This window comes from Nicrophorus vespilloides, unplaced genomic scaffold, assembly GCF_001412225.1.
Source record: "Nicrophorus vespilloides isolate i.1.1-1 unplaced genomic scaffold, Nicve_v1.0, whole genome shotgun sequence".
Taxonomy (NCBI): domain Eukaryota; kingdom Metazoa; phylum Arthropoda; class Insecta; order Coleoptera; family Silphidae; genus Nicrophorus; species Nicrophorus vespilloides.
Window position 1 is genome coordinate 100,067 of NW_017099531.1, and position 7,292 is coordinate 107,358.

Sequence of the window (7,292 nt, forward strand, 5' to 3'; positions counted from 1 at the left end):
TCCGGCGAATATGAAATCTGAAGGAAAAAGCAAAACCAAACAGCCGCAACCAATTTAAAAACTCCAAGAGTTTCTTCTATTTTTATAGGGATTAAGCGAGGATTACGAAAAGTTCAAAAATATTACTCATCTTATACATATAAATCTGTTGAAACGTTTAAAAAAAATATGTCGCACTCTACGCTCGCAACGCTTACGTAATATAATGATGCAGTTATTATTATAAGTTATTGACGATATTAATATATTTCAAAAACAGTATTATTAGTCTTGTTTCATTCTGGTAATTTAAGAGTGTTTGAATGAAACAGACTTGGAATATATTGTGGATGTAGTAGTTGCTAGTCTATACTAACACAGTGTGATCTATAAATAAAGTGATCCTGAATTTAATTAATTCAGATAGGCAAACAACCAGTGTAATTTAACAAGGAGATGCTACAGTCACCAAAATAGATTTTATTTTCATCGTCTAAGTAAATTTAGTGTACCTATAAAAGCACAATCAGTAAAGTTATGGCCTCGATTAATGTTATACATGATAACGAAGCACGCAATTGTACTAAAAGAAGAAAATGTCGACGAAGAGGATGTTTAGATGATTTCAGTGCAAGAAAATGAAGATGAAATTTAGTAAATTATTGTAAAATAAAATATGTATTCTTGATAAGTATTAATTTATGAAATATAGTAGGTAAACTGAAAGGAAACCGTGTTGGCAATAGCATTCCATAATCTAATGGAAGATAATTGCTCCGGACTGGGATCAGAAATTAGTTTTGAAATTCCCATCAATACACCACGACTGGATTATATCTGAGATGGCCGGCGCTGAATTTATTATCTACATAACTATTTTCCACGCCATGAATAATGGTGGTATTAATTATCGTGGCCACAGCTCCTTTGTTGTTTTTAAAGGTTGGAAATATGTCCAATGATAAAAGTTTCGTTCTTTCTCTCTTCCTTTCTCTGCGTATGTGCTCGTCCCCATCTGTGTATATATGCGTGCATGTATGTGTATGTGTGTAGTATGTATAAATTACGTGAGATTTATTCTCACTGTCAGGTAAGTTTGTAGTTATGAAACCCTGTTTGTCTTATACATTTTTATACTTATGTTTATTAAAGACTCTCTTTATTAAAATTTTATCTTCGTAATGCATCTACATATCTGAGCGCTAGCCATAAATAATCGCTGTCAAGTTAAAAAATATTGAATTATGTTCTTAATACTACTAGATTCAACTACGCACAAATCGCGCCTTGAATTTTAAGTAATTGAATTATATACATGCACACACGGTTTCCTCGATTCAATTAGGAGTCAGCTTTGTTTCCCATTTTCATATTTCTCGGATAAATCTCCCCGAGTGTAAAGTAATTTATTTGAAAATCTTGCACAACTATCGTATATGCTTAATGCGGGAATACGCTTAAAGATGTAATGAATTGTAGGAAACGTTTTCTATCTATCTATACGTATATGTATGTTTTTTTCCGTTGATTTTGAATTACCATGATAATAGATAATCTCATGCAGTATAGGATGAAAGTGGTGTGTTGGGTAAGTGCATCACAAATTATTCTTCATGAAAAAATATATATATGTACTTGGAATTTGCAGAATTTATAAATATTCAAAGTAAAATAATAATAAATGTTGCACTTAATAATTATAATTATAATTTATGTAACAAATAAACATTTTATTTCCTTAAATATTTGCCTATTTAAAATATATTTTCCTGAATTAAATTGTTACTTGTCTATCTTCCATAGTAATCATTATATATTTGTACAATTAGTTACAATTTGAAAGGAACAAATTTATAGAAGGTTTATTAAAACATCGTGTTTGCTTAATTAACATTTAAAAGGTCTCTTAATCAATTCATTATTTAAATGCGTGTTCTGCAACTTTGGTAAATCTGTAATTAAGTGCGAACAGTGAATTATGTCAATAACCGCACGTGGCGTGGTTTCCCAGGTAAATGAAATATTTCGGATGTAAAATATATATATTTGTGTGTGTATATATTGATTGAGGCTCCGCTGCAGAAATGGCCTTTCACTGTTGAGATTGTTTACGGTATACGATAATACGATCACGGGTTGTTTGCAACGGAGAAACAAGGTGCATAAATTGTGAAACATACGACAACTAAACACAAAACATGTGTAGCTGGTGTATGTGTACGTAGAATTAGTTGTCGGAGATGGAGCGGGATGGATATTGTATATATATATATATATGTGTGTGTGTGTGCTTTTTTTTATTATTGTATTGCACGTAGTGTGTACTAATACTAATGGCGATACTAAATGGATGCGTTGAGTAGAAGAGGAAGAGGAACGCTACGGTGGCGGCGAGAGAACGAGACGTAGTTGGAGATGGATCGAGGGTCCACCCCAATTTGTTTCATCAAAGATAATAATGTAATTAGTGTGTGTAGGGGACAAACCCAACTGTGCACGATCATTCCCCAACGCTCGATAAGTAATTAAGAAGGGACATATTGTATACAAATACTTTGACATCGCAAGAAACACACGCATCGCTACCATTCTTCGAAATCAAAGTATATATATACAAAAAAGTGCATTTAATTTACATATATTATTTGTTCCTTCTATATATACATACTCAGTACATAACTACTACTATTCTCAGTTAATTTAAAAGCTGATTATGAATTATAAACTAAATATAGAGAGAAAAGTTGAAAAAATATTTAATATTAAACTAATACGTTATTTATATATAGGAATATAGTATTTCCTAGGCGATAACCTCTGCAAGGATCTGAACATAAAGGTCTTGTAATCCTTCATTGATAGAAAATATACCATAATACATGATTCATTATATTTGTAAATATTAATAAAGGTTTTAATAATATTTTGTTTGAATGGTGTAATTTATAGAAATGCTTATTGTTACAATATTTGGATGTTGTCTTCTTTTATTCATTTTCTTTTTTTTGTGAATGAATAGAGTTGTAGTAAAATGAGACGTATTTGTGAATATAAAACTTATTTTTATTATTCGAGTTTTATATAGTAGGAATTTAATTTAGACACCAGATTTTATTTAAAACAAAATAATCTTTGTGAAATAATTCTTGTCGTCATTTACATTTAACATATTTACATTATTCATAGGAAATAAAAATTTAACGATACAATTTTATTAACTCAAATATATATAAATACATATCGTCCAACTATAACAGACAGTCCTGACTCATTTATTGTTAATGTCTGTTAGCGATGTTTCATTATTTTTTTGTTCGAACGTCAGATTTCACATACATTAATTTTATTGCTCTCGCTAAAAATTTAAATTTTATTAATACTACACATATTAATAAAATTTAACATTAGTTTTTTTCATTCACAAAAAAAGTGTTTGTTTATCGGAATGATATTTATTATTTAATATATTTTTACACTCGTTGAAATTCAATAATAATCAAATTTAATAAGTATGAGAAAAATCCACACAAAAAATGATTTGAAGAGAATTAAAGAGAAAGAAACAATCATGTTGAACCGGACAACAGTGAATCCGAGGTCTTTTTTAATTGGGTTAAAGTTAAAATTTAACTTTTTTTTTGACCAAAATTGTATTTAGTAATGATGATATGTAATGATGATCATATAGTGGAAATCGATCGTTGATGCTTTTACTTTTATTCACGTTTATGTAACAGGCGCATCTCGTCTCGTCTCATTTCGAAAGTAAATATGTATTTATAACGATTTCAACACTAATAAACCGCGTGCTGCGACGGTTGAAAAAAACCGCGCCAAGCAAATGATAACAATTAGCGGAGTGGAGCATTCGTTATGGCAACCTTTCCAAGGACCAAATGCAAAATATTTATGTGCACACACACACACAGCCAGACACACAGAGAGAGATACGTGTGTACACTTGCCCACTTGGAGCTTATGCAAGTTGCCTTAATAATAATCGCACATCAGATATGAAAGTAATAGTTATGAACGTGGTCTACGGTGCGCGATCAAATTGTGACGTAACAGGCAACGAGAGCAGCCTATTTCAGTTTACCTTTCATCTCTTAATGGCTTTGCAGCTTCCTCGTGTCATTAATACAGACCCACCGCACATCTCCTCCACCTCTGCATTATTCAAATGAATCTTTCCATGTTTACCAAAAAATTACGAGAGCAGAGGAACAGAGTGAAATGTGGATGGCAAAAAAAAAAAGTATATTCAAATGCATTGCACACCGTGATGCGATAATAACGAATCCTTATTATATATATATATTCATCATTTTTACGATGGAACAACACACGATGAGGCCTTCTCGTTTGATCTCCGCATCGGCCATGGTTGTTTATATAATTTTCCAGTTGGATCAATAATAGTATAAATTGAGTAATTAATTACACGGCTTTAAGAACAGGGCCCAAAATGTTTATTCTGTGTTTGCGGCAAGAAGCCGCCTCTCCCGTCTTTATAACTTGGGATGTTTGTTTCTGTTTAAGCAAACCTCTTCGTTCCTTTTGATTTTCCATCAACAGCTCCATTTGCTGAATAGTTCCCTGGTTCAATACTAAACCAGAGTTTCATTACTTGACTTACTTGTGATTGGCTGCTGGATTCTTCTCTTATCTCGCACACTTATTTACATTAATATATATATACACACACACATACAGACAAACATGCAAAGCCCTGTGTGCACATATATACAAAACAGAACGAGCGAGACAGGGTAAGAGGGTGCGGTTCGCCATATCATGTATACTTCTTTTCACGTCTTCCTCTTTCACGTTCATATCATATATTTACAAGAAAGCTTTAAATTTACACTAATTAATTAGTTCCATATAAAAAAAACACACTTTTCTGTTATTCCAGACAACAAATAGAGACAAATTATATAATATAATAATAAATAAATATTATTCTCTATATATAGATATGATTTTTTTTTAAACCAAGAAATAATATTTCATTAAAATTACATTATACATTAATTAAAATTGTATTCGGATCATACTTATTCAGTGTCAGTTTGAAGCGCAGTGTGTTGTGTGTGTCATTGATGCTACCAATTTCTCATTACTTTAATCCAACCCCTCGACAATCTGTGCGTATGTGAAGGGGTAGAAATTCCCAAACGGAAACATTGTTGAGTTTTTTTTTTGTATATTGATAATCTTCTAAGATTATCTAATGAGAAGATCTTGTATCTACTGCAGACATTGTTTGTATATTTTTAAATTCAGTACTATATATAGTTGAAGGTAATTTAAATTAGGGGAAGTAAAAGATTTTTTCCGATTCAAATTCAATAAACAAACTTTTTGTATATTAAAAAGCACGGGGGCGGATATAAATATTTAAAAAGAATGCTTTAGTGAAGGGTAAGAAGCATATACATCCTGTTACACTTAGGTAAGGGGTGTAATGGATACAATCTTAAATTAGGTAATTGAGGAAACGACTTTCTCATTTATTTTTTACATATAAAGAAAAAAAAAAGTGGTACACAAGAAGCAGAAGCAATTAAAGGGAGATTATAAAATTAGAATGGCGAGGAAAACAAACGAAATAATAAGTTGTGAATACAAAATAGATGGCCCGAACAAAACACGGCATATGTTTAATTGTTCTGAACCGAGAACGGAAGATGAGCATTCATTCGTATTTGTATTATACGATCGTCCGCATTGAATGCGAAAACAATGGTTTTAATTGTACGTAACTATCTCATTTTTCTTGTCCTTTTGTACGTTCGTTCTTTTCAAAATAAATGCACCCTAAATATTTGTAGTCCTCTTTAGTTTGCCCGCTAATGGCTATCACAATACATTACCCCCTGAGAAGAGGACTTGTCGTCGGTTTTTGTGCTCCGTTTGACAAATGCCTAGGTTTATACAACGGAAACGGCTATGCCCTTTTTTTACGATTCCACCACGCCACAAGAAAGAGAGTTTCCGTGTTCTCACTTCGAGCCTTTGCTGGAGTGCATTCAATCGTTAATCACCGAAAATACTTACGGATAATAAATACGTATTTATTTTCTTTCATCCGTTCTTCTTCCAAATAAATCATTGCCATTCAATTGGATTCTCGCCGAATCTGAAGCGATGAAAGAAAAAAAAAGAGTAAATCGAGAAAGACGAAGTCATACCATTATTTGTTAAAACACATTCAACGAATTGGATAGAATTGAAATCAAGTCCACACAATGTGTTCGGGCCATTCAGTTTTAATCTGTAATATCAACGGAGGCGAAATATCTGCGAAAATTATAGACTTACTCTCACAATAACCCTGTGATTTCTTCCTTAGCTTTCATTACTCGTATTGTTGATCGCGCGTTCCTTTGTCGCTAGTCTCATCTCCTCTCGCTCGCTCATTCTTCTTTCGGCAACAAAATGATAGCCTTTAGAGAAGAAACAGGCTCGTGGAACGGGAAACGGATAGAGAGAAAGAAGGAGTCAGCCTCCTTGGCGAAACTTTCCTAAAATAGTTAGCTCTGATTCAGGGAGATTTGTAAAAGGCTTTCTCTCCCGTTTTATTTTTCCTCATCATCCGGGAGGGGACAATCATTGCAGTCAGAGTTCGGGTCGTCCCCTACGGACGGTTGGCGGAAAAAGGATTAAAATTGAATTAGGAGAATATTAATTGGCGTGTAATCACCGCAGTACGACAGATCTGGCAACATTTGGGATGTATCACATCCATCATCTGTATTAGATTCGTTGATGTTTAATTACAGCTTTCATGTTTTTTTTATGTATTATTTTTTTAAATTTTTATATATGCATTAATTATCATTCAAAATTCGTTACATGTTTGCTACAAAATTTTAACTATTTGAAATTCAGAATACTTATATTAGTAAACATTCGCCATCTTTGCAACTTAACTGTGTGTTTCTGAGACACGACGAATCACAGCTTATTTGAACAATTCTTATTGGACTACAAAAAGAGTGAGTTTTGATGACTAGATAAGAGAATCATAAAAAGTTAGTTGCAGCTGCGAATCATATCGCCAAACGCTAAACGAGGGATCGGCAAGACACGGCTTTCTTCGTTATTAATAATTCTATTGGTTCTATCGCTCAGATTCAGCACGCAGACAATTGGTGGCTCATCACTTACATTTTTTTGTTACCGCATAAAATATTCTTTTATTAAAATCTAAACCAATCGACAAATGTGCCCGAAAATCAGGGCGTTTCGTGAATATTACAAATATATTAGTATTAAATGAACAACCAGCTCGATTACAATTGACT